Source organism: Mesoplodon mirus (genome assembly GCF_964341445.2).
Source record: "Mesoplodon mirus genome assembly, chromosome: X".
NCBI classification, from domain to species: Eukaryota; Metazoa; Chordata; class Mammalia; order Artiodactyla; family Ziphiidae; genus Mesoplodon; species Mesoplodon mirus.
Window position 1 is genome coordinate 59742228 of NC_138981.1, and position 14953 is coordinate 59757180.

Below are 14953 nucleotides of genomic sequence, written 5' to 3' on the forward strand. Positions count from 1 at the left end.
TTCAGTGGCCTGGCACCTAGTAGGTGCTCAATCAATATTAGTCTCTTCTTTCTTTGGCGGGGAAACTATAGCGTTTATCCTAGACCCCAACCCAGGAGCCAGAGAAGCTCAATTGTGTCCGTTCCCTGGCCTGTGGCTCTTTGGGGATTAAACAGAACTCAACCCAGGAAAGGCCAGCAGCTCTGGGGAGAACCCCCTTCTCACACCCAATATCCACATTCCTTTTCGGCGCTCGCCCCCAGGGCTTCAAATAAGCAAGGTTCCTAGATCTCCCGGAGGGAGGGGGGACCGACCTCGGCTACAGATCAAAAGTGAGCACCGACTCAGTTCCATCCCTCCTCTCCAAGCCCACACTGTGTAACTGGCGCTGGCATCGCCCAGGGGGGTAAGCAAATGTTCCCCCACTTCCTCCCGCCCCGCAAGGCTGACCAGCAAGCATCAACAGTCAGGCGTGGCTTCGACATCTAAAGATTTGGAGACGCCCCCCGAGGGGGGCCCCTGAGCAGCCAGAAATTGCTCACACCCGAGAGGAGGGGTTCCGCCCTATGCCCCACGACTCGGCTCCCAGTTTCTTATGCCCCCATCTAGAAAAGGTCTGGGGCTGAGGTGGAAATGGGAGCCTTGGCTCCCAGGGCTGGGGTCTCGCCAGCAACAGGTCACGGCCGCGTTGATGCAACTGCATGCCATGGTTGCCAGAGAATCCTAGGTATGCCCAGACCCTCGCCCGCCCCCTCCGACACACTTGTCGGCCCCCAACGCTTACCGGGGAGCTGTTGCAAGCCCAGGGCGCGGAGCGTCTCGGATAGGGTTCGGTGAGGCTGAGTTCAGCCGAGTTGGGTTGGGGCTGCCGAGTTCAGTTGCTCAGGCTTCAAAGCGGCTGCTTAGGGTCGTTGCGCGCCAACCGCCTGTTTTATACACCGGGAGGCGGAGCCGGTAACGTCATGGAATCCCACCCCCAATCCTCTTCGCTACACAACACACACACACCTCTCTCTCGCCCGCCCTCTCTCTCGCCCGCCCCCCACCCCCACCCCACCCCCACCCCCTCGCTCTCTCTCGCTCGCTCTCTCGCTCTCTCGCTCGTTCTCTCGCTCTCTCTCGCCCGCTCTCTCGCTCTCTCTCTCTCTCTCTCTCTCTCGCCCGCCCTCTCTCTCTCTCTCTCTCTCTCTCCCTCTCCCTCTCCCCCTCCCTCTCTCTCCCTCTCTCTCTCTCTCTCTCTCTCTTTCTCTCTCTCTCAGCGTGGCAGGGAGCGAGAAGCGGGGGGAGGGCAGCCTTTTCCCATTCTCCTCGCTCAGCGTCAGAGCCGGACATGGCCTGAAACCCCAAGGGATTTTCTACCTTTGTGCCTTGATAGTCAGAATCGGTGATTGGCAGGAGTGGGGGAGGGGGGTGAGAGGTGGCACTGGGGAGTCTCCAACTCAACTCTCATTCTTACTAAGCTTTCTTTTCTACATGAGGTTACCTCACCCCTGAAATCTTTCCCAAGGACCCTACCAGATTGTGGACAGCCATCTGACGCCAACCCCTCAGCCCTGACCCTCAACTGTGGGTGTTTCCTAATGCAGTCAGCAGGAGAATAGAAGATGATTTCAACCACCACCTGTACACAGATAATTAATCCCATATAGATTTCTAGGCCCCAGTCTCTCCATAGTGTACCTCCAGCTACCTATAAATGTTAAACTAAATATTAACTATGAAATTCTGACAATATTGAAATATTAGAGGAGGGAGCTTATTTAATTCCATTTTACTGATGAGTAAACTGAGGCTCAGAGGCATAACTTGCCTGACATACACCATAATTATTTGTTGACCACCTTACTGGTAAAACCTGGTGTATTGGACTTCAATACCGGCCTCTTTGGGTACCATACCTCATTTAAATGCACAAGAAAAGGAGGCATGGCAGCAAGCAAAGCCAAACCAGGAGAAGCACCAGCATGGAGACAAGCCCTTTTAGGCTAGCAGTTTCTGGGAAACAGAAGAGGAGCAGAAGAATCAAAGAAAGATCACACCGGGTGTCAGACCCTAAAACCCCATCCAGCCTAATCAGTTCTTAGAACGGAACACCAAGGGTTGTGAAGGTGTGGTTCTCTTCCACCAAGACATCTTGGGGATTAAGGACGGGCCTAAATATCCTTGTTTCCTTTAAATAATCCATTATGAATACGTCACCAATGAATCTATCTAAAATATAAATCCTTTTTGAAGTAACTGGTAGTTTCAGCTAGCTACAGCTCCATTTTGGCTTTCCTTAAGTATTCATTGAGTACTGACTATGTAGAGCAGCTAGCATAGCAATGAAGAGACTACAAAGGATACAGAAAATAAAATCCTGGCCCTCGTAGTCGTAAAAATCTAGTTAGTGATAGAAAACACACACAATACAATTGAAACTGTATTACCTAGTGGTTAGGAGTGCAGTCTTTGGAGTTAGACTTAGGTTAAATTTCCAGCTCAGACACTGTGTGGCCTTGAGCAAATCACCTAACATCTCTGAGCCTCAGTTTTTGGATATAATATACACGTTTCACAGGGTTGTTGAGATGCTTAGATGAGATTATGAAGTCAACTCTTCCTGCCTGGCACATGGGAAGTATTCAATAAAAACTTAATTCATATTCAGTATAATACTTTAGTGTGTATGATAATTATTTGGTTACTTAGATTAGGTGATTGATTCAATTATGAGATTAATCGACAAATTGCTGTTGTAAATATTCAGGGAAAGAAGTCCTTGGTACAGACCGGAATATATAAAGAAGGCCTCTTAGTTTGCAAGGGGTTGAGGCATGAAGTGAAGTCAGGGTCCCATGTAGAGACCAGCCTAGCATGTGCAGGTTAACAGTGGACTTAATAGGCATTCAATTATTCAATAAAAACTTGATCAGTTAATTAGAAGCATTAGGAGGTGCTCTCCAATTCTAGCGTTCCAAGATTTTATGCAACACTTCTCATTCACCTACCTATCCCTTTCATGAATTTGTAGAATTCAACCATATTTCCTTCCTCAGCTTTTATTTTTCCAGAAGTTCCATGATGTCCTCCACCATTATGGATTTCTCCAGCTTCATTAACTCTTTCTTGTGGTATAATGGCCAGGTGCAAAACATTGAATTTTTTGTTTGTTTTTATTATAAAACAATTTAACACTAATGAAAACTGCAAAAAAAGAAAAAAACCCACCCAATATTTTCATATAATTTTGCATGCTTCTGTTTTCATGATCAAATAAATATTTTTCAAATTACTTCTAGTGTTCAAAATTATCATTGTTAGTGGTTACATAATATTCCATAGCACTGATGTACCATTATTTATTTAACCATTTAAACATTTATTCAGGTTGTTTCCAGTTTTCCTTTGTTCTAAGAAACACCTTCATTAATACGATGTCTCTAGTTGAATTACTTTCTTAGGCTTCATTCCCAGGATTGGAATTATTGAATCAAAGATAATGAACATATTTGTAAATGTTGATACTTGTTACAGTGCATTCCCAAAGGATTTTTATCAGTTTACAGTGCTATCAGCCATGTTACAGCAAAGCAACATTACCACAATCTCACCAGCATAGCTATAATTTAAACAAGTCATTTGCTAATAAAATCAAAGTAGAAGTGCATTCTGTTTAGAATTACTATTTCTTTTGGAAATTGTTTATTCATATCTTTTCTTTTTCCAACTTAGTTATTTGGGTCCTGATGCTTTCCTTATAAATGAGAATTAATTCTTTATATAGATATTAACCTTTCTTCTGTAATATTCGATTCAAATATTTTCCTATGTTTGTTGCTTTCATTTACAGAGCTTAAAAATTTTTAACTTTTTATTGAGGTACCGTATACACAGAGAAATGTGCACACTGGTATCAAAAGTGTACAGCTCAATGAATGCTCACAAAATGAACACACTCCTGTAACAGCACCCACATCAAGAAACAAACCATTATCAGTGCCCCAGAAATCCCCTTCATGCTTCCTTCCAGTAACTACTTTCCCTTCTGACAAGGGCAACCTCTGTCCCAACTTCTAACAGCCTAGATTTTTTTTTACCTGTTTTTGTTCTTTATATAAATGGAAACATATAGTAAGTACTCTTTTGATAATTGAGATAAAATTCACATACCATAAAATTCAACCTTTTGGGGCTTCCCTGGTGGCGCAGTGGTTGAGAGTCCGCCTGCCGATGCAGGGGACACGGATCGTGCCACGGTCTGGGAAGATCCCTCGTGCCGCGGAGCGGCTGGGCCCGTGAGCCATGGCCGCTGAGCCTGCGCGTCTGGAGCCTGTGCTCCGCAACAGGAGAGGCCACAACAGTGAGAGGTCCGTGTCTCGCAAAAAAATAAAAATAAAAAAAAAAGAAAGTTAAAATTCAACCTTTTGAAGTGAACAATTCACTAGATTTAGTATAGCCACAGAGCTGTACACCCATTACTACAATCAATTTTATACATATTCATCATCCCAACAAGAAACCCCGTTCCCATTTCCAGTCATTCCCCATTTCTTCCCAAACCCCTCACTCCAGCCCTAGGCAACCACAATTCTACTTCTGGTCTCCATAACTTTGCCTATTTTTCTAGACATTTTCACCTAAATGGAAGCACGCAATATGTGGTCTTCTGTGAACCAGCTTCTTTCATTTAGCATAATGTTTTCAAGGTTCATTGATGTTCTACCATGTGTAAGTACATACTTCATTCCTTTTTATTGCCAAATAATGTTCCATTGTATGGAAAAAAAATTTATTTATCCATTAATCAGCCAATGGACATTTGGGTTTTCTCCCTTTTTTTTTTTTGCTATTATGAATAATGCTGCTATGAACATTAGTATACAAGTTTTTCTGTGGACATATGTGTTACATTATTTTGAGTACATACCTAGTAGTAGAATTGTTGAATCATATGGTAACTCTATTTTTAATGTTTCAAGGAACTGCCACACTGTTTCCCACAAAGGCTGCACTATTTTACATTCCCACCAGCCGTATTATGAGGGTTCCATTTATTCGACATTCTCACCAACACTTGTTATAATCCATCTTTTTTTAATCATAGCCATCCTAGTAAGTGTGAAGTGGTGTGTTATTGTGTTTTTTTTGTTTTTTTCGTTTTGTTTTGTTTTGTTTTTTGCGGTACGCGGGCCTCTCACTGTTGTGGCCTCTCCCGTTGCGGAGCACAGGCTCCGGACACGCAGGCCCAGCGGCCATGGCTCACGGGCCCAGCCGCTGCGCGACACATGGGATCCTCCTGAACCAGGGCACGAACCTGCATCCCCCACATCGGCAGGCGGACTCTCAACCACTGCGCCACCAGGGAAGCCCCCCTCTAAGAGTTTTATGGTTTTACCTCTTATATTTAGGTCTTTGATCCATTTTTGAGTTAATTTCTGTACAAGGTGTGAGGTAGGGGTCCAAATCCATTCTTTTGCAAATGGATATCAAGTGTCCCAATACCATTTATTGAAAAGACTATTCTTTCCCCCATTGAATTGTCTTGGCACCCTTGTCAAAAATCAACTGACCAAAAATGTGAGCGTTTAATTCTGGCCTCTCAATTCTATTCCACTGAGTTATATGTCTGTCCTTATGCCAGTCCCACACTCTTGATTACTGTAGCTTTATAGTAATTTTTTTTTTTTTGCGGTATGCGGGACTCTCACTGCTGTGGCCTCTCCCGTTGCAGAGCACAGGCTCCGGACGCACAGCCTCAGCGGCCATGGCTCACGGGCCCAGCTGCTCCGCGGTATGTGGGATCTTTCCGGACCGGGGCACGAACCCGTGTCCCTTGCATCGGCAGGCAGACTCTCAACCACTTCGCCACCAGGGAAGCCCCTGTAGTAAGTTTTGATATTGGAAATGCAAGTCCTTTAATTTTGTTCTTCTCTTTCAATATTCTTTCGACTATTCTGGGGTCCCTTGAATTTCCATGTGAAATGTAGGATCTGCTTGCCAATTTCTGCAAAGAAGACAGCTGGAATTTTGATGGATATTGCCTTATATCCATAGATTAATTTGGATAGTATTGCCATCTTAACAATATCAACTCTTCTGAACTGTGAACATGGGATGTCTTTCCATTTTTTAAGGTCTTTTTAATTTCTGTCAACAATATTTTGTAGTTTTCAGAGAGTAAGTTTTGTACTTCTTTTGATAAATATATTCCCAAGTATATTATTCTTTTTAATGTTATTGTAAATAAAATGTTTCCTTATATTTTTCACTGGTCCTATAGAAATATAATTGATATCTGTATTTAGATCCTGTACCTTGCAACCTGGCTGAGCTCACTTATAAGTTCTAATAGTGTTTTAATGGATTCCTTAGGACTTTCTATATACAAGATCATATCATCTGCAAACAGAGATGGTTTCACTTTTTCATTTCCAATCTGAATGCCCTTTATTTCTTTTCCTTACCTAATTGCTCTAGCTCAAACTTCCAGTACAGTGTTGAATAGAAGTGGTGAGAGTAGACATCCTTGCCTTGTTTCTGATTAGAGGGGGAAAGCACTCAGGTTTTCACCATTAAGTATGATGGCTAGCTGTGGGTTTTTTTTTTTTTTTTGGCTGCGTTGGGTCTTCCTTGCTGCGTGCAGGCTTTCTCTCTAGTTGCGGCAAGTGGGGGCTACTCTTTGTTGCAGCACGTGGGCTTCTCATTGTCGTGGCTTCTCTTGTTGCAGAGCACGGGCTCTAGGCACACGGGCTTCAGTAGTTGTGGCATGCAGGCTCAGTCATTGTGGCTCACGAGCTCTAGAGCGCAGGCTCAGTAGTTGTGGTGCACAGGCTTTGTTGCTCTGTGGCACGTGGGATCTTCCCGGACCAGGGCTTGAACCCATGTCCCCTGCACTGGCAGGCGGATTCTTAACCACTGTGCCACCAGGGAAGTCCCTGTGGGGTTTTTGTATATACCCTTTACCAGACTGAGGAAATTCATTCAACATTAACTTTTTGAGTTTCATCCATATTGTTGTGTGTCATTGTAGATCATTCATTCTTAGTTGTATGGTATTCCTTTGTGGGATATATCAAATATATCACAATTTATTCCTTCTACCTTGTTGATCAACTTTTGGTTATTTTCCAGGTTTTAGCTACTACAAGCAGTACTGCTATGAACATTCTAGTAAATATCATTTGCTGAACACATGTGTACATTCCTATTGAGTATAAACCTATCAGTGGACTTGCTGAGCATAGAATGTGAGTATATTTAATTTTGAAATTTTATGTTCGAAGTTGCCAAACTTAATTTCAAAAGAACATTAATAGTATTGGATAATACACTGAATTTTAAGAGAATTCATAAGGTCATAGTGATGCTTTTAAATGGCAGGGGGAAGCTCTTCTTTATAGAAGAACACCAGCTAATAAACCTACAAGAAATGCTAGAATTCAAAACTCACCGTTTTGTACTCACCCAAGTAATAACTGATTCAGATAAGCATAATCAATAGATGATCCTTGAGTGATGGAAAACAAGATATTCACATGATCCCAAAGCAGCACCCCACAGTTTACATATTAATTACAAAAGGAAAAGTACCTACATTAGTTTTCTATTTCTGCCGTAACAAATTACTACAGATGTATAGGCTTAAAACAACACAAATTTATTATTCCACACTTTATATAGGTCAGAAGTCCAGCACTGCATGGCTGGATTCTTTGCTCAGGGTCTCACAGGGATAAAATCAAAGTATCTGCATTCCTTTTTAGATGCTCTGGGGAAGAGCATCTAAAATTCATTTCCAAGCTCATTCACATTGTTCGTAGAATTTAGTTCCATGAAATTGTAGGACTGAAGTCCCGTTTCCTTAACATATGATCTTCTCCATTTCCAAGCTCTAAAGCATCAAATCCTTCTGCTTTGAATCTCTCTGACCTCCCCTCTTCTACTTTTAAGGGCTTCTGTGATTACACAGGGCCCACTGAGGTAATCCAAGACAATCTCCCTGCTTTGGATTGGTAACCTTAATTATATTTGCAAAGTCCTTTTTGCCATGTAATATAACACATTCACAGGGAGAGAAGGTCATGGGAGCCAAAATTCTGCCTACAACAGAACCTGTATAGTGAAGAGATCTAGGGGGAACTACCTTAACCAAATGATCAAAGTTAGCTTCACAAATAATGGAACCAAATGATCAAAGTTAGCTTCACAAATAATGGGACAAATTGACATTCTGTCACTCCAGATGTGATGTAATGAGCAATACATATCATCCATGACATATTTTTGCCAAAAAATTTTAACCTGAATCTAGTCATGAGGAAATAATCAGACAATCCAGATTGTGAGACATTTGACAAGACAAAAGACAACTAGCCAGAACTCTGCAACTGTCTTGAAAGACAAAAGACAAAAAAAGCAGGGGGATTATTTTTTTAAACATCTTTATTAGCGTATAATTGCTTTACAATGGTGTGTTAGTTTCTGCTTTATAACAAAGTGAATCAGTTATACATATACATATGTCCCCATATCTCTTCCCTCTTGCGTCTCCCTCCCTGCCACCCTCCCTATCCCACCCCTCTAGGTGGTCACAAAGCACGAGCTGATCTACCTGTGCTATGCAGCTGCTTCCCACTAGCTATCTATTTTACATTCGGTAGTGTATATATGTCCATGCCACTCTCTCACTTTGTCCCAGCTTACCCTTCCCCCTCCCCGTATCCTCAAGTCCATTCTCTAGTAGGTCTGTGTCTTTATTCAGGGGGATTATTTTAGATTAAAGAGACATTGGGACTTCCCTCATGGCGCAGTGGTTAAGAATCCACCTGCCAATGCAGAGGACACGAGTTCGAGCCCTGGTCCGGGAAGATCCCACATGCCGCAGAGTAAGCCCATGCACCACAACTACTGAGTCCGTGTGCCAAAACTACTGAGCCTGCATGCCACAGCTACTGAAGCCTGAGAGCCTGGAGTCTGTGCTCTGCAACAAGAGAAGCCACTGCAATGAGAAGCCCACGCACCCCAATGAAGAGCAGCCCCCGCTCGCCGCAACTAGAGAAAACCCACGCACAGCAACGAAGACCCAACGCAGCCAAAAAATAAATTAAATAAGTAAATAATAAATAAAACTTTTTTAAAAAGGAGACATGACATTATAAAGTGCATATTTCTCAATTGGAACTTTGATATTTTTTAAAAACAACTATAAAGGACATTATTGGGGCTACTGGGGAAATTTGAATGTGGACTATGTGTTAGATGATGATAGTGTATCAGTACTAGTTTCCTGTGCATGATAATGGTATTGAGGTTATGTAGGAGAATGTCCTTGTTCTTAGGAGACACGTGCTGAGAGTATTTAGGGATGAAGTGTCACAAATGGGTCAGCAAAAATAATGTGCATATGTGTGTATGCACGTGCATGCACATGAGAGTGTGTGTAGAGGGAGAGAAAGAAAGCAAATGTGGCAAACACTGACAATTGGTGAATTTAGGTAAACAGTATATGGGTATTCATTACACTACTAAAATTATCCATAGGCTTGAATTTTTAAAAATTTTTTTTAATTAAAAGTTTTAAATGGGGGGGCTTCCCTGGTGGCGCAGTGGTAGAGAGTCCGCCTGCCAATGCAGGGAACACGGGTTCGTGCCCCGGTCCGGGAAGATCCCACATGCCGCGGAGCGGCCGGGCCCGTGAGCCAGGGCCGCTGAGCACGCGCGTCCGGAGCCTGTGCTCCGCAACGGGAGAGGCCACAACAGTGAGAGGCCCACGTACCGCAAAAAAAAAAAAAACTTTTAAATGATCACCCTCTTATAGATGATATCTCACTTTTTCTACTTAACCCTGTAATCCATCTGGAATTTACTTTGGTGTTTGAAATGTGATATTATATATATTATGTATATAAATAATTTGAAGTTTTGTCAAAATACAAATCAGTCGGCCTAATACAATTCATTAGTCATTTTTTCTCGACTGTCTGATTATGTCTACTTTATCATGTAGTAAATTCTCAAATATACTAGCATATAGCTCTGGATTCTCTATTTTTCACTGATCTATGTCTGCTTTTATGCCAGCACATTAAATTTAGTTTTTAATTTAAAAATTACAAAAGCAAAACATGTAAGAGAGAAAATAAAAATCCACTTCCACCCACTGTGAGATCTCCACTGTTAACAGTTTGTTTTGCTTTCTTCTAGATTCCGTGCCTATACAAGAAAATATACACATAATTTAAATTTAAATACAGATAGCTTTTTTTTAGTTAATTAATTAATTTATTTATTTATTTATTTTTGGCTGTGTTGGGTCTTCATTGCTGTGCACAAGCTTCCTCTAGTTGCGGTGAGCGGGGCCTACTCTTCGTTGGGGCGCACGGGCTTCTCATTTTGGTGGCTTCTCTTGTTGCGGGGCATGGGCTCTAGGCAAGTGGGCTTCAGTCGTCAGTCGTTGCAGCACGCGGGCTCAGTCATTGTGGCAGACAGGCTCTAGAGCACAGTCTCAGTAGTTGTAGCACACGGGCTTAGTTGCTCCGCGGCATGTGGAGTCTTCCCCAACCAGGGCTCGAACCCGTGTCCCCTGCATTGGTAGGCAGATTCTTTTTTTTTTTTTTTTTTTTGTGGTATGCGGGCCTCTCACTGTTGTGGCCTCTTCCATTGCGGAGCACAGGCTCCGGACGCGCAGGCTCAGCGGCCATGGCTCACAGGCCCAGCTGCTCCACGGCACATGGGATCCTCCCGGACCAGGGCACGAACCCGCGTCCCCTGCATCGGCAGGCGGGGTAGGCGGATTCTTAACCACTGCGCCACCAGGGAAGTCCCCAGATAGGCTTTTAAAATACAAATATGATTATACTATACATGTTCTTCTGGGTTTTTTTTTCTTGAAAATATATTTTGAACTGCTTTCCAGATCAGTTTTCATGGGACCCCCTCACTTTTTAAAATGGCTGTCTCGTGTTCCACAGTAGGGGTGGCCCATAATTTATTTAACCAGTCCCCTATTTATGCACATTTATGTGGTTTCTAGTTTCTTTTCCCAGCACATTTTAAATAATGGGCACTTTACCATATTTTAACATTTGTTAACGCAAGACTTACTCCTTTTACGTAGTACTTCAAGCAGTTTATTTTTCAAAGTGAAACAGTCATTTCACAGTCATTTCTGCTATCTTGCTTGTTTTGAAAATGAGATTTTGTTCCAAAGCGATTGATATATCGAGGCAACAATTTTAGCAGAATGCAAATTCCGCCTTTGCTTATGTGCAGTTTGGTCTATGGGAAACAGTGAACGAATGCAGAAAACTGCACGCAGATAAACCAAGCTGTGCAGGAATACACATGCAGGACACATACATACTCTGCAGACATCTACCAGCTACATCAGTTCACCACGAGAACTTCAGTCCCACCTATCCTTCTGGTGTTACAACTTTGCATTAAATTTCGGATAACTCTCTTTCCACCACTTTACAGTAATTCACAAGCTAAAATCATTCAGTGCCCACTTCCACAAGCAAACTTTAGGTCTCTTTCAAGGTAAAGTGTCATATTTATTGTAGTATTCACACATTCCTTATCATTTAATTGGTGTAAAACTGTGATACCATTTTGATTAATCATCTCCTATCTTTTTTGTGTCACTGACAAAGATTTGTAGTATTGTGCCTCTAACCCCATCTTACCCATAAGCCATGTGGCTTTTATTGCACAATTTTGCATAGCTCGGTGATTTTCAGAAATGCGTATGTTGACTATAGCAGAACTGACTGTATTGAGTTTCAAGAAAAACTTTGTTGAGGTTCCGAATGGAATGATAATAAATCCATAAATCCATTTTAAGAGAATATTCTGATATATTTAGTTTTTCTATCCAGAAACAAAAGATGTCTCTTTATTAAACTCATTTTATATTTTTCAATTAAGTTTTGTAGTTTTTCTTAGGTCATATGTATCTCTCATTGAGTTTATTTTAAAACATTATATATATATATATATATATATATTTCTTACATGTCATAGGATCTCTTGTGCTGTATTTTCTAACTGGTTATTTATGGTGTACAAGATTGCTACTGATTTTTGGATATCCCTCTTACCTGGGGAATACTCAGGCATACAACCACATTATCTGCAAGTCATATTTTTGTCTCTTCTTTTCAAATATTGATTCCTCTTATTTCTGTTTCAAATCTTATTGCACTAGCCAGAACACCCAAGACAATATTAAAGAATAATGGCAATAACAGGCATCCTTGTTTTATTTTCAATTTACAAGGGAGTAAGTATGATGACTGTTGGTTTGGGATTTCCTTTACCGCATTAAGAAAATGTCCTTCTATTTCTATTTTTTTAATAAATAAATTTATTTATTTATTTATTTATTTTTGGTGGTGTTGGGTCTTCGTTGCTGCACGGGGGCTTTCTCTAGTTGCGGCGAGCGGGGGCTACTCTTCCTTGCGGTGCACAGGCTTCTCACTGCGGTGGCTTCTCTTGTTGCACAGCACAGGCTCTAGGCACATGGGCTCAGTAGTTGTGGCTCACAGGCTCTAGAGCGCAGGCTCAGTAGTTGTGGCCTGCAGGCTTAGTTGCTCCACGGCATGTGGGATCTTCCGGGACCAGGGCACGAACCTGTGTCCCCTGCACTGGCAGGCAGATTCTTAACCACTGCACCACCAGGGAAGTCCTATTTCTATTTTTTAAAGTTATTTTATTAGGAAGAGATGTTTACCACATTGTTCCACATAAGATGTTTCCTTTCATTTTCAATTCTCTTGTTTGGCATTATATTAGCCACACTGAACATTTCAAACCTCTGAGCTTTTGCCTAGGCTGTGTCTCTTATCTAAAATGCCCCTCCTCTTCTTAGCTTAGAAATGCCTACTCATGTTTCAAGATAGGCCTGTATTACACAGGCCTTTTTTTTTTTAATACAGAAATCCAACTCAAACTAGTATAGGCAAAAAAGGGAATATATTGGCTCATATAAATGGGAAGGGCAAGGCAAGATCTCACTTTAGGAACAGTGAGATGCAAACAATGCCACCAGGCTCCCTCTTTCTAGGCCCTGTTTCTTTCTGCTCATCTCCTGCCACGGGTCCCCTCCGTGTGGCAGCTTGTGGTGGGGAGGTAGAGATTGAGACAGAGATATCCTTACAACTTGTAATCTAAGAAAAACTCTGAAGACCCAATATCTTTGTCCACATATCAATCTCCTATGAGGTCTCTGGCTGGCCCTACTTGAGACCTGTACCCAGCCCAGGCTTATGGGCTACCATGAGTGGTCAAGTCTCAGTCCTGTGCCCACCTCTGCACTCAGGGGTGGAGTGGAAGTCTTCTGCACAGTCCCAAGGGGACTGTATGTACCAGAAAGGGGCGGGTCTCCACAGGTCAGAGCAGGCAGATGTCTGTTAGAGAATGAACCTCTTTTCTCTTTCTACCTCCTCACTACTCCTCTCTAGGAAGAAAACTGACTAACCTGACTAATGATTTTGAGAGAAGGTACTGGGTATGTATGGCTCCGCTCTTCCTGAGTTCCCACTTTTGAAGCCATCCTGCCTATAGAGAGGGTGCATTCTGATTTGCTCTCTGTGAGGGTGGCCTAGGTTGCCCGACCAGGTGAGTTAAGTCTCTCTAATTCAGTGCAGAGAATTAAAGAAAATTAAAAGGCCCACTTGACTGCAGCTCTAAAGTCATGTCCACTCAACAGTTTCATCAGTAAGAATGCTGAGATTTTAATCTCCATTTACTGGTCTCCTATGCCTTATTTCTCAGTTGGTTAGAAATTATGAAGGGGGAAAAGGAAGCATTATGTATTGACTCCTTTAAAACCTTAACATCCTCTACTCAGGTAGTGTTAATCTCTTGTTCTTCTGGTTTTGTTTGTTTGTTTTTGTTTTTTCCAACAAAAATTAGAAGGATTTTAATATCCAAGTCTTCTTTTAGAAAGTAAAATTAATGCAATGCAAATAAGAACATTTAACAACAAACCAAAGTAATTTTGTTACATAAATTAACCCATTTATTATAGGCTAGCAACATTTCAAAAGGTGGTGCTTCTACTGGTCCTTCAATTCCTTCAGACTTCTGATGGCAGACTTTATTGTGACAGCAGAAGTGGTGGTGTGGTCCAAGCACCACCAGCTACCGTTTTCATGCAGGAACCACAGTGCCAAATGCCCATAGCTCATCTCTTCATCTTGGTTTTGCCACCAAAGGAGCAAGTGTACTTTGCGTGCTGGCCGATTTCAATTTTCTTCACCATTTTCCTGAGGGAAGCACCATAATGGGTCCCGTATTTACCCACGATTCCAACCTTCTTGGTGCATTTAGCCATGTCGCCAAAACCTAGGTCTGAGAGAGCTTGTTCTTCTGTTTATATATCTAACATAGTACTTCTTCTATAAAAGAATAATCATATTCAGGGACTTCCCTGGCAGTCCAGTGGTTAAGACTCCATGCTTCCCATGCAGGAGGTTCAAGTGTTCGATCCCTGGTTGGGAAACTAAGCTGCCACATGCCACATGGCTAAGAAAAAGAATAATCGTGTTCATATTTTTCATATCCCCCACTAGGCAGGCCTTCTCAGGTATAAAGATCATTTTATTCTTCTTCTAACCCCAGCACCTGGTATCTTGCTAAGTTGCTGGTCTTTATGAGGAAAGAAAAAGGATAGTTCCTTTTGAATTACCTTTGAAATAAAAGCTTCTCAAAAACAGTTTTCGAAGTTTAATTACATTCCATCCACTAGTTGCTCATCTGTATGCTTACTTATTAGCCTTTTAATAAACTCTTAATATTAGGAATGCTAACTCTAATGAAAACCATGTTGCCCCGCATCTAGATTATGTCTCCTTAATTACAGGTTCTGCAAGTTTGCTTCATGGAGGGGAGCCCATATGACTCAATGACCTTTGAACTAGATAAGAGAAAATGCACCCAAAGATGGATGCTAGAGTTGGATGAACCAGCTCCTGATGAATGGGCAAAA

The 14953-nt window shown here is 42.0% G+C and overlaps 1 protein-coding gene and 1 pseudogene across 5 annotated transcripts in view; both read right to left on the minus strand.

The window, feature by feature from the left end:
• The window catches only part of SLC7A3 (solute carrier family 7 member 3), a 37885-nt gene extending 36975 nt beyond the window's left edge, over positions 1 to 910 (minus strand). For all 4 annotated transcript variants that reach the window (XR_014292567.1, XM_082610798.1, XM_082610799.1 and 1 more), the window contains exon 1: positions 764 to 910. The gene's annotated coding sequence lies outside the window, so the exon portion shown is untranslated. The remainder of the gene's footprint in view (positions 1 to 763) is intronic.
• A 13109-nt stretch (positions 911 to 14019) lies between these two features.
• Positions 14020 to 14299, minus strand: LOC309796366 (large ribosomal subunit protein eL43-like; annotated as a pseudogene). Its single transcript has one exon. The product of its transcript is annotated as a large ribosomal subunit protein eL43-like (transcript).
• Positions 14300 to 14953: the final 654 nt, after the last annotated feature.